The 21596-nt window shown below is 35.7% G+C and overlaps 1 protein-coding gene across 6 annotated transcripts in view; it reads right to left on the bottom strand.

Annotated features, from left to right (window-relative positions):
- The window catches only part of LOC111054142, a 75559-nt gene extending 54917 nt beyond the window's left edge, over positions 1–20642 (bottom strand). For 2 of the 6 annotated variants that reach the window (XM_039441540.1, XM_039441544.1), the window contains exon 1: positions 20206–20495. The gene's annotated coding sequence lies outside the window, so the exon portion shown is untranslated. Of the gene's footprint in view, positions 1–9162; positions 9310–19507; positions 19651–20205 lie in introns of all 6 variants that reach the window. The other 4 variants (XM_039441541.1, XM_039441543.1, XM_039441545.1 and 1 more) reach the window with 4 other exon arrangements.
- Between the last annotated feature and the right edge of the window lie 954 nt (positions 20643–21596).

The following is a 21596-nucleotide window of genomic DNA, read 5'->3' as shown; positions in this document are numbered from 1 at the left end:
CTCAAACAATTATCTTCATTCGCAAGTGCAAATTTCAGGGGTGTTTGATTCAGCATTGCTAGCGACAACTCCACGATTCTAGCCGTTCGTCTCTAGTGAGGTTGCTCGAGCCGCTCGTTAGTCTGCTAGCGCCGCGTCGTAACAATCGCGATGACTTGAAGCTTCAACTGTTTTCTACTTTCAGAGGCCAACAATATTGTTTCTTCTTCGTCTCCTTCTCCTTCTTCTACTTCTTCGTCTACTTCTTCTTCTTCCTCCTCGTCCTGCTCCTCGTCTTCCTCTTCTTGGCTCTCTGATGTCCAACTAGCGATCCAGCCGGATTTTCTAATGTAGCCTAATAAGGGCCTAAACTTTGAGATTTTCTCAATTTTCTATAAAAGTTCATGATTTTAATAATAGAGGAGGCGAATGGAACAGCGGAACAGTGACCTGAAATATTCATCAGACTTGCTCTCTCAAACGGGCTATTCGAAAAAATAATCAATTTGAAAATCCAATGAAAGCTATATAGTATTAAAGTATAATAGTATTAAAGACTTCTGCTACTGCAAATATTGACCAAAGATCTAAATAGGAGAAGGGAATTCGTTGTGTTTGACCGAACCATTTTTTTTTTTTACAGTTTCACTCAACAAATTTCCTTCTGCTATTTAGTTTTTTGGTCAATATTTGCAGTAGCACAAGTCCTAACAATACGCCTCAATATTATTGGAGATTGGAAGATACGACCAAAATTGGCGTTTTCTTAACGTACCGTAACGTAATCTTAATAATTAAGATTTTGAAAAATGCATGAAAGTGTAGTATTGTAGCTTTAGAAGAGTTCAACATGTTTGCATAGAGCAGACCGGTATTGTAGACCACATTCATTGAATTCCTCGTCAAATTTTACATAAGATTGAATTATTTTAGAACCTATTGTAGCCCTATTGTATTTTAGAACCTGAATAATTATAAAACATATAGATCGATAGAATAATTTCAACTTTCCACCATGTTTGTTCAGCTAATCCTTTGGAATGGACAACTATGTGATAAATGGTTGAACCAAGTATATGGTTCGTGTTGACCTCCTCTATCGATCGATGTAGGTCTCAATGCTGGATTCCGCGGCTTAAACACAGTGTTTACCAACTGCCTACCAATAATCTAGGGCATTGCTACTGGGTAAGTAACATATCTAAATATCATATTTAAATTGTCCGCAAGTCTTCAGTTACTCACAAAGCGGCCATTTTTCTTTTTTCACTTATTATGTCATTTGTAAGCTATTTTAGATTATTTCAAACAACAATTAATGTTACATAACCCTCTTATGCACTCTAATGTCCGGTCTACACGACAACGATATTAGCGCAAACCTGCCACGTTTGCGTCGTGTAGACGGGAGATCGTTGTAAATTTTTGACGTTTGAAGATTTGTGCTTTCTTCGATCAATCTCAGCCAGGTTTGCGTCAATTTTTCTAGGAAACTATTATGTCTCATCTATCCATCAAAACCTAAATCGCTTCAAAATGAAGATAGAGAATTCGCGATTTCAGATTCGGATTCAGCACCCTCAAATGTGCGAGGTCAATTCTCAAAAATACTCAAAAACAAGGAATATTTTTTAATGGATAATAGTTATTCACTCTTCACTTGATAAGCAGTATTCTTGATTATTATTATTGAGGAGAAGGAGGAGTAGTGGGAGGAGGAGAAGGAGTTGGTGGAGGGGGGAGGAGTTGGTGGATGGGTGGAGGAGGAGTAGGGTGAGGAGGAGGAGGAGGAGAGGAGGAGCAGGTGGGGGAGGAGGAGGAGGAGTAGGTGGAGGAGAAGGAAGAGGAGAAGGTGGAGGAGGAAGAGGAGGAGGAGGAGGAAGAGGAGGAGGTGGATGACTTGAAGAGGAGGAATGGTTGGAGGAGGGGGAAGAGTAGGGTGAGGAGGAGGAGGAGGAGGAGTTATGGGAGAAGGAGGAGTAGATGAAAAGGTGAAGGAGTAGGTGGGGGAGGAGGAGGAGGAGGGTTGAGAAGGTGGAGGAGGAGGGTTGAGAAGGTGGAGGAGGAGTGTTGAGGAGGTGGAGGAGGATGTCGAGGAGGAGGAGGCTTGAGTTACTATTCATCTCAAGTTCTCACTGATGTCTAGTGCTTTCGATAATCTTCGTGCACGAGAGCCTTTCTCGATAGTGGTGGGGATGAAGGGGAAGTTGTAGTAGAGAGGGGATGCTTCACAAGTGGATCAACGACAAACTGGGTCGAAGTCGAAACACATTTCACTCCAACGACAAACTGGGTAGAAACACATTTCACCCCAACGACTAACTGGGCTGACGACAAACAGCTGTCGTAATGTTCGATGTTTTGTCCAGGAAATATGTACCTCACGTATAACCCTTAAACAAAAAATCTGGTGTGGTACACTCACACAACTTTCCTTGCTCATATTTGAAACTACGATCAGACTTCTGTATATGTGTATATATAATTGTTTTCAAGGTACTTTTTCTTTGTGTGAATTGTAAAATTCGATGATTTTTTCAGTCGTCATTTTTTTAAAGTCGTCAAAACAGCTGTTCTGCAGATGAAATATCTCGACTATGTGTTCTTTTTATGAACTGCGCTACCTACCTACCTCATGCACGAGAATGAGGTTACTAAGTCCATTTCCCAAGGATGGGGTGGACCCCCCATTGGTTTCCCAGAAAGGAGACTCATTCCAGTTGATAGAGCTGATAAATAACTATACAGGGTATGAATTTGAAAAAAATCGGTCAAGTTATTTTTGAGAAAATCGTGAAAAACATGGTTTTTTAGTAATTATCCGCCATTTTTCTCAAGAATATTACGGAGCTCCTGCAATTTTCCCAGAAAAAAACTCATGTCATTTGATAGAGCTTATGAATAGCTATCCATGGTATAAATTTGAAGAAAATCATTAGAGCAGTTTTTGAGAAAACCGTGAAAAACATGGTTTTTAGTCATTATCCGCCATTTTTTTCAAGAATATTACGGAGCTCATGGAATATTCCCAGAAATTAGACTCATGCCAGTTGATAGTGCTTATGAATATCTATCCATGGTATGAATTTGAAGAAAATCTTTAGAGCCGTTTTCGAGAAAACCGTGAAAAAAATGGTTTTTTCGTCATAATCCGCCATTTTTCTCAAGAATATTACGGAGCTCCTGAAACTTTCCCAGAAATGAGACTCATGTCAGTTGATAGGGCTTATAAATAGCTATCCATGGTATAAATTTGAAGAAAATCATTAGAGCCGTTTTCGAGAAAAACGTGAAAAACATGGTTTTTTAGTAATTATCCGCCATTTTTTCCGCCATCTTGAATTGAATTTTATTGAATTTCTTATTGTCGTATCCTCATGGTATAAGGACCTTAAGTTTAAAATTTCAAGTCAATCGGTTGATTAGGAATGGAGTTATCGTGTTCACAGACATACACACACACACACATACACACACACAGACCAACACCCAAAAATCATGTTTTTGGACTCAGGGGACCTTGAAACGTATAGAAAACATGAAATTAGGGTACCTTAATTTTTTTTGGAAAGCAATACTTTCCTTACCTATGGTAATAGGGCAAGGAAAGTAAAAACGTATAGGGGCTATATTACTGTGGTTATCTACTGGGCTACATTACTGTGCCCTTAATCAGTTTTCTACTGTGTGTGACGTCTATAAAGAGTCCAACGGGTGGACTATGCAGACTATCAATGCTCATTATAAATAATTATTATTAATAAAGCAAACAGAAAAAAACGATATTGTGAATGTTGATCTCAAGTTGAGTTGTACAAGAAAAATGTGACTCAACTACTAATATCAAGTGTTGAATATTTATTTGTCCATAACGAACTTCGAGATATTATCAATATTTTAACACTATAACCGACGGCAGAACATTGTTTTTAAGTGAAATATATGAATATTTAACTCACCGACTGTAGCATGCTTTCAGATGTCATGCTCTCATTATCAACATGACTAAAATTTTCACCTAAAAACTATTAAATTATTAAGGATGATGATGAGAGTTTACTACATTTTAGGTAGTCGGGACCGACGGTTTATCGTCTCCTCCGAAAGACAAATCTTTTCTATTTTGCTGTGGTCAAAAACTTTTGCCCTGGTCAAGATTCCAACTCAGGTTCTCTTGATTATTCTATTTATTTATATTTTTTTACAAAGAAGCACTGATTGGGAGAGAAAAACTAATGATAATCCTTGTACTATATCTCTCGCAAATTTAGATAGGTAACATTTTAAAAGTCCAAAATAGGGTTATGATTTCACTTAACAAAAATGTAATCCATTTTCACTCAAAAACAACGAAAACTAATATTTTTAAATTTCGACGGTTGAAAACAGAATAAAAAGCAAAAATATCACACTCAAATCACCATTAATTGGAAAAATTTTGAATTAAATTTATTGGATCGGCTTGTTATCACTTACTCCAATTAGCCACCCAATTTTGTTCCCCAATTATGATAATTACTATAGGCTGCTTATGAACGGTATTGTAATCATATACTTCTTGAAATATATACCTGGTTAAAAGAATAATATGGCCCTTGGAAGAGGTTTTTGGAAAGCTCAACATAGAAGTCTAGAATGTTCTATTTAATTCAATGACAATCATTGTAATTATCATAATGAATGGTAATTGAACAAGAAGAATATTGAGACAATAGTGAATCTGTAACCTATTGCTGATGTTGTGAGGTAAATGGGGTGAGACGTATTGCATAATACGAATAGCTGAGTAGAGTAATGAAAACAAAAATATAAATATAGGACTACATACTGGTATTATATAAAATAAGATTATGACTGTCTTGTTTGTACATTTATTATAATTTAATTTCTGTGAAGAACAATCAGCCTAACTCTGATGAAAATTCCAATGTACATTCTTATAATACCAGACATAAAGATAATACAACGAAGTCTACTGTTAGTTGTCTAAATCCTTGAAACAATTGAAGGAAGGACTGCACATTAAGGTTCGAACCCAAAACGATTAAACCTTAAAAACGATTGGAGGAAGGACTGCATTTATTAATATTTAATTTCTTTATTACAACACACACCTACACACTGACCATGCTTTATTTTAACCTCACTTTATTACACTCCTGCAGTGACGACTGACCACATCGATATGTGACGAATCGATATAGACCGATCGATATATATATATCGATAAGTTCGACTTATCGACTATCATACAGTTCCAACGCCCTCCCCACCACTATCGGGAAAGGCTCTCGTGCACGAAGATTATCGAAAGCACTAGACATCAGTCAAGTTCTCAAGTTTATTGTAGTATGCGCAGATCGCCCACTATGTACAGATGTACCATAGGCGAAAGCATGAGAGAGCACAGTGCAGCTAGTGAAGAGAGAGATAGTCTATGCGGAGATGGACCATCCCTTGACGTCACGGTGTCATACGTCACACGCACAGTCGACTCCCTTCTCATCAATCTCTCTCATTCTAGACTGTTGCGCGCGCATTCTCACAAATGCAATCAGCATTCACGCACTCGCATTCCCACTTGAAACTTCCAGCTGATTTTTACTGAAAGAAAACCAGTTTGCGCTATGTACAGATGTACCATAGGCGAAAGCATGAGAGAGCACAGTGCAGTAACTAAAGAGAGAGATAGCCTATGCAGAGATGGAACATCAAGGCTGATTTACACGGTGCCAGTCGGCTTGCCAGTTTCCGATAAAAAAAGTCAAAGTAAAAAGTAAATTAAACAAAGTAGATGAATGGATAACTGAAGATATTCTTACTCAAAGAAATATTGTTAGGGAAGCTTATGAGGAATTTAAATTAGTGAGGGATGTTCCGAGTGAAGTCAAATACAAATGTCTAAAGAAAAACTATGCAAAAGAAGTGAGGAAAGCTAAGTGTAAGAAAACAGCTGAAATATTAACAACTAGTACCAATTTTAACTCTGCTGTTTGGGAGGTAATTAATAGAAATAGGAGAGCAGCTCAAAAAGATACAGTTACTAATGTCCCTAGGATAATCGATGAACATGGAAATTATATGGATGATAGTATAGACATTTGTAACTTTTTCAATAAATATTATCAACAGGTTCCATATAATCTCCAAAAGTCACTGAACACTAATACTTATAATACAACTACATTAAATGCTGAGCCAATTGAAAAGGTATTTAAATTTCATCCATTATCAAGTGATGAGTTGTCAAGAATAATAAAAAATTTGAATAACAAAAAAACAGTAGGATTGGATGGGGTCTCAAGCAAAATTTTAAAAGAATGTGAAAATGAATTACTGGACCCTTTATTGCATCTCCATAATACTTCACTAGAGCAGGGTATTTTCCCTGATGATCTGAAACAAGGAAAAATTTTGCCAATTTTCAAGAGCGGTGATTCTGAAAGAGTTGAAAATTATAGACCCATTAGTATTCTAAATGTAATAAGTAAAATTTTTGAAAGAGTAGTTTAAATAGGTTATTGATGCACCTGGAAGAAATCAATTTCATATGTGATAAACAGCATGGGTTCCAGAAAGGGAAATCTACTAAGACTGCAATAGTATCCCTTGTTGAAAGACTAATAGATATAATAGATTCAGGTGAGAAGGCAGCCGCAATATTTCTTGATTTATCCAAAGCTTTTGACTGTGTGAACCATAGAATATTATTGGAAATACTAAAAACTGTAGGTGTGAATGGTATAGAACTAAAATGGTTTGAATCATATCTCATAGGTAGAAACCAGTGTGTTGAGCTTACCAAGGTGGATGGGAATGAAATAGTAAAAATTAAATCTCAAAAACTGGAGGTCCAGGCTGGAGTACCTCAAGGCTCAATTCTGGGTCCCTTACTGTTTCTGTTGTATGTGAACCAATTACCAAAAGAGTTAAAAGATCACAGAACTCTGTTGTTTGCTGATGACACATCGCTTATCTTTAACAATTATTTATTAGATAGTCTAGAAATAAATGCTTTTACTGGAGTACAGTCAATTGTCCAATTCTTGAAATGTCAATTCCTACAATTCAAAAGTAATTCAGTAGAGGATAGAGAAATAAATGTGTTTGTAGAGGAAAATGAATTAGACCAAGAAGAGAAAGTAGCATTCTTGGGAATTTTATTGGACAGGAAATTAACATGGCATCCTTACATTGAGAGGATATGTAATAAGATATCATCTGGGGTATTTGTCCTGCGGCAGCTTGCTAGGCTGAATGATAAAAAACTACTGTTAACTGCTTACCATGGACTTATACTATCTCATATTAGGTATGCTATTTTAGTATGGGGTAATTTATCTCAACAAAATATGGACAGAGTGTTTAAGATTCAAAAGAAGGCACTCAGATGTATAGAGAAAGTGAATAGGTTAGACTCTTGTAGGCCTTTATTTAAAAAGCTTGGTCTATTAACTGTGCCATCTTTGTATGTATATGAAGTTGTAATGCATGTGAAAACGAGTGGTGTGATCCAGAATTCAGATGTTCATGAGTATAATACGCGAAACAGAGCAGATTATCATATAATGGGTCACAATAGTAGGTTATTTTAACAAAAACCAGATTATATTGGTAGGAAATTTTATAACAAGCTACCTCAAATCTTGAAAAGAGGACGTAATCTAAAAAAAAAAAAAAGTTGAGGTTGCTAGTCACTGGATGCCAGCTACTGGCACTGTGTAAACGGCTCACGCCAGTAACTGGAGAAGCCAGCAAGCCAAGGACGCGCCAGCAGCTGGCGTTCCAGCAGAACAAACATTTTTGTTTTACTGGCGCGCCAGCTTCCCCCTCTACCGCGTAACCTCAGTGGCGCCAGCCGACTGGCACTGTGTAAACGGCAACAGTCGCCCGCCAGTGCCAGTCACCGCACACCGGCCGGCACGTTAACCACGTGTTTAGTATTGCTTTAAATTAAGTTTAAAAATGACAAATCGTTGAAACGAACAACGACTGTGCAGTTTGTTCAGTTGAACCGTGATCATGAGAACTTGTGGAATATGATTAATAAAGAATACCGCAATCGCGAAGCAAGAAGTGCGTCAATGCAAGCAATCGTAGATGATATGAATATATTAAACTTTACTGCGAAGGATGTGCCGAAAAAATTAAATCGTTGAGGTCTACGTACTATTTGGAGTTAGCAAAAGTTGAGAAAAGCAAACGTGTAAACGGCAGCATGCTAGTAAGGCGGCATGCCAGTCGCCGCTTGCCAGTGGCCTTCCAGTCAATATCCAAACTGGCATGCCAGTCACTGGCACCGTGTAAATCAGCCTTCACTGACATCACAGTTTCATACGTCACACACATAGTCGACTCCCTTCTCATCCTTCTCCCTCGTCCTAGACTCTCACAAATGCAATCAGCATTCACGCACTATAGTGAGGTCCACGTTTTAATGGCAGTGTGTGATTTGCAATGGTGTTGCTATCCTTGTCTATCGTTCAACAAAACAAATGGCGCTATCTCTTTCACGCATTGCGATGTTGCCACATCGTTTATCAACAGGGTAGAAATGCAACTAATTTACAAAATATCTCAATCATGAAAATTATAACATCCTTAATAAATATTTTCTCTTTACAAATAAAATATGATTAACTATTTTCAACAATAATGAACAGTTAAATTCATCAGATAAACCTGTATCAGCTGTTTGGGTGGCAAGGCTGAGATCTGGCAACCCTTTCATCCTATCTTCCTTCCACTGCCATTATAACATGGACTCACATCTATTTATCTAAATTATTTCACAATAACAATCTAAATTGTTTATCATGTACTGGAGTCTCACTGGCGAGTCCGAAATCAAAGCTATGTCATCGGCATACAATAAAACCCTAATCCTCTTACCACCTATTATTAATCCTCCCCCTAATTCATCATGTAAGTCATTCATAAATAGGGAAAAAAGCAACGGGCTCAACAAACAACCTTGCCTCAAGCCTGACTTCGTTTCAAAACGTTGGGAGAGACCCCCATTGGCAGTACACCATACACTAGAAGTTGTGCCTTCATTCAATGCCCTCAAAATATTCAATGTCCTTGTTGAGAGACCTAAGAGACTAAGCTTATAAAATAGTGCATTCCTATCAATTGAGTCGAATGCGGCAGAGTAATCCACAAAAAAGCAATATAGTTTACCCCTTTTTTCAGCCAGCCGCAGACTAATGATGGATGTTAGGGCGAATATATTATCAATGGTCGAGTACCCCTTACGAAAGCCAGCCTGAAACTCGTTCAAGATTTTATCTTCCTCCACCCAGCAGTTGAGTCTATTAAGAATTAACCCTGCAAATATTTTGAAAAATGTTGATAAAAAACTAATGCCTCTGAAATTAGCTACTACATCGCACTCACCCTTCTTGAAAAGGGGAAAAATTATTGACGACTTAAAGCTATGTGGGACTCTACCTGATGTAAATATAGAATTGTAGACATTCAGCAATTTGTTTAGAAAGTTATCAGGTGCATTTTTATAATACTCGAATGGGATCTGATCTTCACCAGGTGCTTCATCATTTTTTACTAATTTTAAAACTCTACTCAGCTCTTCCCTACTAAAATCTCTATCTAATCTGTTGTCAACTATGTAAGGTTCAGCATAGAAATGAGGTAAAGCTAACATTTCGGGATTCAAGAGGCGTTGGAAATAGTTTACCCAGTCTTGAGGAGTTATGGCGTTATTTACAATATTATTCCTTAATTTAAATTTATTCAGAGCTTGCCAAAAGTCCCTAGAGTTTTGTGCGGCAGAAATTGAATTTATTAGAGTCTTCTCATAGCTTTTACTGAAAAGCTAAAATATCATTGAATAATCATTTTTTAAGAAAAATAAAATGAAAACTTGAAAATCAGTTTAATGTCCAGGTCAGAAGGTTGGATATTACTCAATTCTGATTATGATCTAACATAAAATTGGTGAAATTCTTATAACTATGTTAGTTTTGAATAGATTGATTTGAAACTCCATGGGTGTGTTAATTGTATGAAGGGAAACGTTCATGATTTTTTGTAGAATTTCCCTACGTTCCCTTCTCCGTCCCAAACCAAAAAAACATGGTAGTTCTGATGCTACATGCGAGAAAATTCAAAAGTCGCGCTATTCTGAGCTTCCTCTTTGCTTCGTGGCAAGGAACAGGATTGGATTAAATCGCCCGCGGAACAACACTATTGGTCTACTCAGAAGCGCGACTTTTGAATCCTCTCTCATATACCATCAGAACTACCATAATATGTTTTCGGTTTAGGAGTGAGGATGGGACGTAGGAAAATTCTACAAAAAATCATGAACGATTCCCTTCATACTATTAACACACCCATGAAGTTTCAAATCAATCTTTCAAAACTAACAAAGTCATAAGAACTTCTCCAATTTGTTGTTAGTTTATAATCAAAATTGAATAATAACCAACTTTCCGACCTGGACATTTAACTAATTTTTGAGTTCTCATTTCATTTATGTTAAAAAAAGATTATTAAATTATATTTTAGCTTTTCTGAGCTTGTGATCATATTTCATATTTTTGACGAGTTTCTTCATACCTATTAACACAATCAGGTATCTGATATGATACATGAAAGATATTATATCTTATATGATATAATCTTATATGATACAGTTCTTGAGTAATTATCATTCATTCTGTATACTCTTGTATATTTTTGTCATTGAGTATACACCTAACTGGATGAATACTTCTTGTACAAATCAATTCGTATTCCGTATAATTCAATAATATTCTAGTAATTTGAATTAGAATAAAATATTATATGAGGAACTGTCATAAGGCTGTTGGAGAATGTTTATTATAGAATGTAGTAACAGTTTGTAGTATTCAACGTTTTAATTCAAGTTCAGTATACTTTCTTGTGCATATCAACGTTTTAATTCAAGTTCAGTATACTTTCTTGTGCATATCATTTATCATTGTCATATACTGTACGATAGGTATCGATTGAAACTTGGAATAAATTTGAATATTAGGCGGTGTATTTAAAAAAAATAATAGGCGATGTTTGGCAAAGATGAATTATTCCAAACAATATTGTGATTGTGTTGTCGAAATGCAATAAACCTTAGCTGCAATAAACTTGTAGATCTGGGAATTTTTTTATTCTCTAACTAGTCTATCAACCTCCTGCACACGTTATTCAGCTGTAGGTCGGTCAGAATAAATAAAATTTAAACGGCCGCCATTGTGTTTTATGAATTCGAAAAATTTTCATAATTTATTCTTTTGTAGCTCTATCTAGTCACAAATCATTGTGCAAAGTTCCTATTCCTATTAGAAAACAAATTGTAAGTTAAAATAACAAAATGGCAGGTGTTAGAGTAACTGAGGACTTTCGGACAGTTTGAAAATTAAATAGAAAAATATGTTTTGTACCTAGGAACAATTCCCTAGAATATTGGTAGGAAGCTCGGAAACACTCGGAACTTTGCACAATGATTTGTGACTAGATAGAGCTACAAAAGAATAAATTATGAAAATTTTTCGAATTCATAAAACACAATGGCGGCCGTTTAAATTTTATTTATTCTGACCGACCTACAGCTGAATAACGTGTGCAGGAGGTTGATAGACTAGTTAGAGAATAAAAAAATTCCCAGATCTACAAGTTTATTGCAGCTAAGGTTTATTGCATTTCGACAACACAATCACAATATTGTTTGGAATAATTCATCTTGGCTTCATTATGGCTTTGAACATCTATTGATCTGCACTCTGATAATCATAAAAATAAAACTCGTCAATCAGGCCATAATGAAACATGTTCATTGAACTTGAAAATTATAGTGGCGACGTAGATGAATTCAGTTGGCCCTTTAGAGGCGCACTAAGAAATCTTTTGGCGATATTTCAACTCTAAGGGTGGTTTTTAAGGGTTCAAAGTTCGTCTTTTAGCATGTATATTCTTGTTATTCCAATATCTTAAAATTATAATTGAAATGTCCATACCATATGTTAATATAGAACTATAATCTAGAGAGAGTACCTCTTCGAACACAGTTGTTCTGGTAACTAAATTAAAAATTTTGTCAGGATGGCATTAAGTAATAACGCCAAAGATACGCCTAAAATTAGAGTTTTCTCAGCTTTTCTGCGTTTCCTCACCTTTTTCAATAATTGATAGAAATATATTAAAAAAAATTCAGTACACAGGTTTAGCTGAGGTTGAAGAATTTTGTTCGCCAAAGATACGCCGATATAGTAACAGGTGTTTTCCGAGATCAATATCGATTGTCTGATTATTCAGAAACAATTATTGTTGTTTTGCATTAGGATTCTCTAGAAAATAATAAGTGATCAGAGAATCGACAGTCTTTAAAAAGTTGAATGAATATAAGTTTTGCGTAACCTTATCCGAGATAATGAAAACCGAGTTGAAAGTAATCAATTTATTATAAATAAAGATAGTAATTAAAATGTGATAAGCATCCTCAAATTCTTCTACAACTTTGTCACACTCCATTCTCCCCCTTCGCAAGGACGTTGCGAGGGGGTCTTGGTCTGGACCCACCTCCCGAAATTCATATTTTCATTAAATTTAAAAAAAAAGATGTTTTGAATCTTTCAAAAATGTTGAGCAGATTTTGCGTTTTCGAGGATACAGATGTTTAAAATTAATATAGAAGTACAGTTAGGGCAGATCAACTTTGTCTTTGAAAGGATTCGAAATTTCATTAGAGATAGGCCTACGCCCGAAAATAAGGGTTTCAGCGGTTTTCCAGCCTTCTTCTGTGTTTCCTTAGCTGCTGCTTGATGATACGCCTATTTCCTAAGCATTTGGAATGAGCTTTTCCTAGTTTTTCAGTAACTACTGAACTTGAAAAAGTTTAAAATCGAAACACGGTATTGAAGGGTTTTTTCCCCAGTATTTCATTGCATTTTTCTAGATTTTTCTAAAATATTTCGACACCTGTGCACTACAAGTTCACAGAGCGTTACGAAGCCTGTACCTTTGGCATTATTTTGTAGCATCAGTGAAACAGTGAGTAAATAAAATAACTGTTGTAGCTTATAATATTGTTTAATTATTATTAAATAGTATAATAATTTATAAAAATAATATTGTTTAATTATTACTCTAGAAGAATCGCAAAGCATAGATTTGTAGAGAGAAGAATAAAAAGAATTTGATTTATGTAGGTACTGAAATTCCAATTTCCAATACAGTTTATCAATATAGATGTAATAACGACATGATAGTCATTATTCAATAACATTCCTAATTAGCCAGATATAATCGATTATATCTGTATAATCGGTATTTACTCACTGTTCACCAGCGTTGGAATACATAATAAATATAAGCTCTTGTTCTATAATGAAAGTTGTTCTATAAAAAAAATTATTTATTTATGTCAAGTGAATAGTAAGGGAGAGTAGGTGAACAAGAGTGTGAGAGAGAAGTACTGTATAGACGTGTGTGCTTGTGTGAGAAAGAAGGAATGTATAGGATTGATTGAAAGAGACATTGACAGAGCATCAGGTACGCGCGCGCGCGCGGAATTATTATTTTTTCCTTATAATATTACTATTGTGTATGGTGTTCTATGAGAGAGAACGAGTGAGAGTGAATGTCGAGAGAGCATGGTGTCGAGAGAGAATGAGTGTACGTAGCGAGCGGTGGGAGGGGAGCACGTGTGTGAGAAAGAGGGAATGTATATGATTGAGAGGAAGAAACTTTGACAGAGCAAAGTCTTCTATGAGAGAAAATGAGTGAGAGTGATGTTTGAGCATGGTGTCGAGAGAGAAAAAGGGTATTGAGCAAGCGGAGGGAGCGGAGTTGTGGGGAGAGAAATACCCCTCAATCACGTCATAGTTACGATAGGATAGGTGTGACGTCATTTACGCATGACGTCATTCATGGGCGTTCTCTACATAGTGGGCGATCTGCGCATACGACACCGGCATAAATAAATAAATAAATAAATTTATTAGCCAAAAAACGGGATGTCACAATTTGACACATAGGCCAGTAAATATAACAGTAAAACACTCAGTCAATACGAATACTGTCAATAAAAAACAATGAGACGTGACAATGTCTTATAAATTGGTTTGCCGGGTGACACTTCAAGAAACTGCGTTACGTTCCCACGTTATGCGCTCACAATGAGAGCGAGTGAGAGCGTTTGTTTCGGTTCACGGTCGTCTGGAAAGAGCACGAATAGGAGCAGTGGCGAGCAACGCAGCAGCACAGCAATCCGAAGGCATTCACCTGGAGAGAGAGTGAAACGGAGCAGTCAACCTGCGCAGGCCCCACAAGCAATCTCCTGCGACTGTGCCTGCTTAGGTGAATAAGTGAATAGGTTATGTTGTAGTAATCACAATAATGCATAATCACATAATCATGCATAAGTGAATAGGTTATGTTGTAGTAATCACAATGTTGTGGTTCAGTGCGAGATTCTTTGTATAAATTAATGTTTTAAATATAATTCTTTGTATAAATAAATGTTTTAAATTGTTTATATTATTTCATCCTTCTTCCTACTATACGAATGAATATTCACATTAAAATTATTTTACCACTCAAGTTGGTGTCACGTGAAACTTTCGCCCATATACCGACTTTACAGGCAACCATGTTTTGTTAATTATTAATTCTACATAGTTAAAAGACGATCTGGCAACACAGCAAAGCAAGAAAGAGATAGCACTATCCGCTTTGTTATTTGATGTCCTACCTTAAATTTGCTGTATTTTCATGCAAAATTTCCTTGTGCTAGATACAGGGTGGCCCAAAAACCTCATATTTTCGGCTCATTTTCCAGTTTTCAGCTATTTCTGCCAAATCTTGTAATCGACAGAAAAATTCGCTCTCTTGAACAATTGACGAGTGAACAATTGAAGATGATATTTTCTTCTTGAACACGTTTCTTCCCATAATCAAGACTCTGGAATGTTACATGGTACTGTTCTGATTTTCGGGAAATTCATACACCCCAATGTTTTCAGCATCGGATTCTTCTTCAGGAGCGTCCACACACATTTGTGGACAAGAAATTTCATGGTTGCCTGTAAAGTCGGTATATATGCAAAAGTTTTATGTGACAACGACTTGAGTGGTAAAATAATTTTAATGTGAATATTCATTCGTATAGTAGGAAGAAGGATGAAATAATAGTAACAATTTAAAACATTTATTTATACAAAGAATTATATTTAAAACATTAATTTATACAAAGAATCTCGCACTGAACCACAACATTGTGATTACTACAACATAACCTATTCACTTATGCATGATTATGTGATTATGCATTATTGTGATTACTACAACATAACCTATTCACTTATTCACCTAAGCAGGCGCAGTCGCAGGAGATTGCTTGCAGCGCCTGCGCAGGTTGACTGCTCCGTTTCACTCTCTCTCCAGGTGAATGCCTTCGGCTGCTGCGTTGCTCGCCACTGCTCCTATTCGTGCTCTTTCCAGACGACCGTGAACCGAAACGAACGCTCTCACTCGCTCACAGTGAGCGCATAACGTGGGAACATAACGCAGTTTCTTGAAGTGTCACCTGGAAAACCAATTTATAAGACGTTGTCACGTCAAAAACAATACATAGTCACATTTACAATAAAAACATGTATGGTATATCAATCCTATTCATATAACAGTAATATTAATAAATTCTAAATATTGAAATCTTCTACATTCATTTTCATGCCTATAAACTCTTTAACTGAGTAAAAGGGGTTTTTCAAGAGAAATATTTCTAAAATCTTTTTGAACCTCCTGTGATTAAGTTGCCTCACCTCAATAGGAAGCCTATTCATCAATATTTAATTGCAACATTCGAGGGACTTTGATCAGTTTTATGCAGTCTGCTTTGTGTTACATTGAGCGTCTGATTGGATCTTGTATTATAAGAATGAATTGCATTTCTCAACTCCATTTTCTCCGGATTTGCTTTCAGAAATAGTAAGCATTGCAATATATATAATGAATATAGAGTTAGAATGCGAAGACCTTTATAAATATCTCTACAATGTTCCCAATTCCGCGCCCTGGCGATGACTCTGACAGCCCTTTTCTGCATTATGAAAATGTCTTGTGATTGTGAAGAACAGCCCCAGACTATAAGGCCATATGAAATGTGTGGATGAAAAATACCAAAATAAGCCTGAAGTAGTCCATGTTGGTCCAGCTCCCCACATAATCGTTTAAGGGCAAACACACCGCTGCTCAACCTACTTTTCAGAACAGCAATGTGTTGTGCCCAACTTAGAGTAGGGTCAATAATTATTTCTAGGAATTTCTGCTCCTTACCAGTATCATTTGTTGCTGATCCCTTTTTGAGCCTAAAAGTGACTGTTGTGGTTTTGGCTTTGTTGAGGAACAGTTCGTTGGCATTCAACCAAGTTTGCACCGAGGGTTATGTAACCCGTATAAGAGGGTTATGTATCATTGATTATTGTTTGAAATAATCTAAAATAGCTTACAAATGACATAATAAGTGAAAAAAGCAAAATGGCCGCTGTGTGAGTAACTGAAGACTTGCGGACAATTTAAATATGATATTTAGATATGTTACTTGCCCAGTAGAAATGCCCTAGAGTGTTGGTAGGCAGTTCGTAAACACCCTGTATATTGAAGTTCAGCACTATAGATATTGAAAATATAGAATGTAGCACCATTATACGATGATAGCTGTACACTGTATTTCGAATAATATCAAAATATTGCTATTTAAAAAAGTCAAAGTTCCGTATCTGATGTAGGTAATACCGATATTGAAATTATTGATAGTGCCTCAAAATATTAAATCACACATAGGTTCATCAGAACCGTGAATGTTCTGTTTAAAAATGTCCAAAAGGTAATAGGGTAGGTTGAGGAGGTTAGGTATTTGCTTTCAAATGGCAATTAATGAAGAAAATACAAGCATCCTAGTCTGCTTATTGAAGAGGCAAACTGCTGCAAAAGAACCAGTGAAGTTGCTAGGTTTCTGGATGGACAGGAGGTTGAGCTGGAATCATCATATTCGACAGGAGTGCAGGAGTATTATAGGCTACCTTCTCTGACAACTGAGACATCTGGTTTATCACAGCAGCCTCATAATGGCCTACCACTCACTTCTTCACAGCCACATTAATTATGGGTTACTGCTGTGAGGCCATTCACCAGCCGTCCATGATGTGAGCCTTCCCAACACAAGCTAAAAAATTATTTATGTCTTCCCAAGGAGATATAAGTAAAACCGAACTCTAGGTTCTAAACAGGGGTTGCAGAGTATCGCCAGGCCTTAAAACCATCAAAACCAAAAAAATTGAGAAGAATTGGGCTATTTCGTCAAAGTGGGACCACGACAAACTAGGTCGCTTCACGCACACGACAAGCTTGGTTTACTCGCGGAAATCAACGCTTTCAAAAAATAATATAAATAATAATTTTATTTAAATATAATAGTAACATTTGTATAAGTAATAAATAGTATTTCATTTTATTCATCACATTCAACTAACTGGTCAAGCAGTCAACGGTTTGGTCAATAGAATTTTTCTATTGAGTAGAGCCAGGATGATGATCATTAATAATAATTAGAATTACAATAAAATAGATAACCCAAATTGACCACCTTCTCTGATCTGAGCCTACAAATATCTTAGTTTTGTTTCCAATACAGTTAGATACTAGAAGGAGATTTAAGAAAAAATGATATCAACATTATGTTTTCATAAATTTATTGATTCCCTGAATATGATGGTGTAATAGTGTGATATTGAGAGGGTAGTATTGTAGTTGTTTTTGTGTATCTTATATTATTTTTCAGGTTTTTGAACTGGAATGAACTTTGATTTTTACTGTATGTTGAACCCTGCGTTTGAGTCTGAGAATTGACTCTGTCTTGTTTGAATTTGCTAACTTGTTGCTTAGTTGTCGAAATTAAAGCAATTTTCGTGCATTTTTCAAATGCAGTTTCAATTTCTTGTCGAAAAAGCTACTGTATTTGGGAATTGTACGACCATTGACCTTTTTGCAGCTTTGGCTTTTCCACTGGAAGTTATGCTTAATGCTCGTGGAGGGGGAATAATTTTCAGTGAAAAGGCCTCAGTTGGTATTGAGACGTGAACAGAAAATCATGTAACGGTGCACGAGCCTCAGTCCTCTGAATGATGGTCCCATCCAGAGGGACAAATTGAAAAGTTTTCCATTATCAGTATTTTTGTTGTAGTTTGTATAGTAATCTAAAATTGATAGAATCAGTAGATGTAAAATTAAGAGGTTAATGGTATGCGTGAATTTAAGTAGAGTGTAGTGATTTTCATTAGGTCTGAGTTTAATGAGTTTTGGATTAAGCATTCTCAAAAGTAAAATTTGAAATAGTTGAAATGGTGAGTGCCAAACTGTTGTTTTTATTTAGCTCGAAATTTAATACATAGAATGACCGAGGCCCGAATTTAGTTGCAGCAAGTTAGCAGGTTCCCAGAATGTATAGATTGAAATTGAATATACCTTCTTTTTCTAAATCAGTTACTGAGTAACTCTGTTTTAAAATTTGACATGATTTCTATTGACTTGTTGATGAGTTCAATAAACCTGAGGTTAAATTTTAATGAAGTATTTTCAATGAAGTTCCTGGCTCGTAGTTACTATAGTTGCTAGAATAGGTGAAAATCGAATAATGATTATAATCTGTGCATTTGAATGAACGAATCCATTGTAAGCTCCCAACCAATCAAGGATTTAAACATAAGTTTAGTAGTACAATTTCAGCAAATATTATTGAAGAGTAGAAACAAACCCCCTCCGTTTACATTGGTGCGCAGCGGTGGTATAGTCTGCAAGAATGACTATCGAACCACATGTATTCTTATATATTTTATATTTTGGAAGATTAACTAAATAGAGACAAATATGTCACCGGTTACAGAAATGATGTCAGGAGTGGTGTAGGGTTAAAAATACCTCCACCGGTTACAATGGAATTCACAATTTAAGAATATTACTAAAACTAATGATCACTCCTATAGAACACTTTTAATAGGCCTATTTACTTTTCAGCCTTTTTAATGTTACTACAAACTAAGAGGAATATAGGTTCAGTGCTGCCAAAAAATGATGTAGTGAGGAGTCCTCCTTATAATGGCAATGTGTGATTTGCAATGGTATTGCTATCTTTGTCTATCGTTCAACAAAGCAGATGGCGTTTATCAACAATGTAGAAATCCAAATTAATTCAAACTAATTGACAAAATTTTCAGTCTCAATCATGAAAATTTATTATCACATCTTTAAAAAATATATATTTTCTTGACAAATAAAACATGATTATTTTCAACAATAATGAACAGTTAAATTCATCAGATATACCAGTATCAGCTGTTTGGGTGGCAAGGCTGAGATCTGGCAACCCTTTTCTCCTATCTTCCTACACTGCTATTATAACGTGGACCTCACTATAGATGTAAAATAGGAATAGACCAAGTTTGTCTTTCACTGTTCCACTTTGGTAGCGTCCGTAAAAACAGACCATTTTTTTGGTAAGTGGCGGCTTTCAGGGCAGATGGAACTCCGGCGACCCTCTACACAATATAGTGAAGAGCCAACTCGTTGAAAGGCCACTCCACTCGTTGGGGGAGTTGAGAGAGGAGTCCTTTTTAGCGGATCTAGGACCTACACAAAATGAATATTCATGCAGTTTTTCTAAATGTATGTGACAGAAGTTTTTTTGACACTGCCTATCTGGATATCCCAGTCCTTGGCAATGACGTCAAGTATTCAATTATATTTTGATATTATTAGAAATGCACTGTACATTTATTTAGCCTCCTCTTTTATCTTTAAAACATTATTAAACAGAACCTTTAAGGTTCTGAAGAATAGACGAGTTTGATGAACTGATAATAATTCCAATATCGATAATAGCCTACCTACACCAGATACGGGACTAATGGAAATATTATACATGGAAAAATTATTCCTCACCTGGGAAATCTGAAAAATCAAGGGAAATCTGGGGTTCTGGGGTGACCAATCAAGTTTAATTAGGCAATTGTCATAATATGTGTTAAATATTGGGAAATATTCAATTACTTAGCCCTACATACAACTCACACTAAAGTAAAACGTACACATATGAATGGAATCAGAAAAACAAACAGAATGAATTGAATAGAACACCCAACAATAATTATTTGTTAATAATTTCAATTGTAAACTATGTCTTACCTAAAAATAGTTCATGAAGAAGAAACGCAGGTTAACTTCTAAGATCGAGTTTCATTTTCCAAAAACCTTGAAATAGGCCTATCATAATTTTTCAATTTTCAGTAGGCAGCACATTAGACTAAAGTGTAGATTATGAGTTGAAAAGTGTCATGTGAACTATTCTACATATTTATGAAATACAATAAATTACTATAAATAAGCGTCGAATTTGAAGATTTATTTTAAGTTCTCAAAAGTCAAAACACAAGACGACATTTCATCATCATTGTCTAATAAACAGAGTAACAACCAGCAACGGTCACAGTTATCACAGAGTTTTCGAAAGGATTCTGTGTTCCCAGCTTCGACCATACAGCTTCGTCCGTACAGATTCGCGCGAACAATCGTATGTACATATGCCTCAACATTCACTGTACGTCCTTGTGGACGCGATCCACGTATGCCTCAGCATTCAAAAAGCTAACTGATTTGCAGACGACACGAAGACATGGTCAATGTAGATTTTCCACAACATGACAACAATGGCCTCATTCCATCATTGAAGATAGTTATCACAAATTGCAGCAGTATCATTTTATTTCAATGACTTATATAATAAAATCAAAAATAAAACTTGACAAACAATGTTGGTGGGTTGAACGATTGTAGGTTGAAGTAAGGAAATAAATTGCTACATGACATAATATTGACAATTCAATCTTTCTTAGGTTGTCAAAACATTATGTTGTTAATATACTGAATCTAATTCAACTAGTTATCTAAACAAAAAATGATATCATCATGAGGGGAGCAATAACTCCACAAGAACGATTGGCTCTAACTTTGAGATTCTTGGCATTAGGCGATTCATTTGTTGGTTTCCATTATCTATTCAGAATCTCAAAAAAAGAAAAATTCTACAATAATTCCAGAAGTTTTGATGACCTAATCAAAGCACTTAACACTGTCTCACAAAATTGACAGTCTTCTTTAAGAAAATTAGCCATAAATTGAATCAAATACTAAATTGCTGCCCATTTTAAACTAACTATGCTCATACACATGACAAAACAAGATTCTCCAAAAGATTACATTCAAGATTTACCTTCAAGGGAATACTAGTTCAAAGTTTGTATAAATCTCTCTATAGATAGCCTAGCTATCTAAAACGTATAATATCATATTGAAGATTACAATTTTAATTAACAACTCTGATTGATAACATGAAACAAACACAAGATGATTTGATAGCCACAGTAAAATAATATTTGAGCTATACTTTCTTGTAGGAACCCTGTAGAGAAGCTTTTTTCACTTGAATTATGCAGTTCTAAATTTGTTAATCATGATACGAATTATATACTCCATGCATGTTTCTATTTAAATATTTGACAATCCACATATCCTACAAT

This window comes from Nilaparvata lugens, chromosome X (assembly GCF_014356525.2).
Source record: "Nilaparvata lugens isolate BPH chromosome X, ASM1435652v1, whole genome shotgun sequence".
NCBI classification, from domain to species: domain Eukaryota; kingdom Metazoa; phylum Arthropoda; class Insecta; order Hemiptera; family Delphacidae; genus Nilaparvata; species Nilaparvata lugens.
The sequence above is the reverse complement of the archived record's forward strand: the minus strand, read 5'-3'. Positions and strand labels throughout refer to the sequence as shown.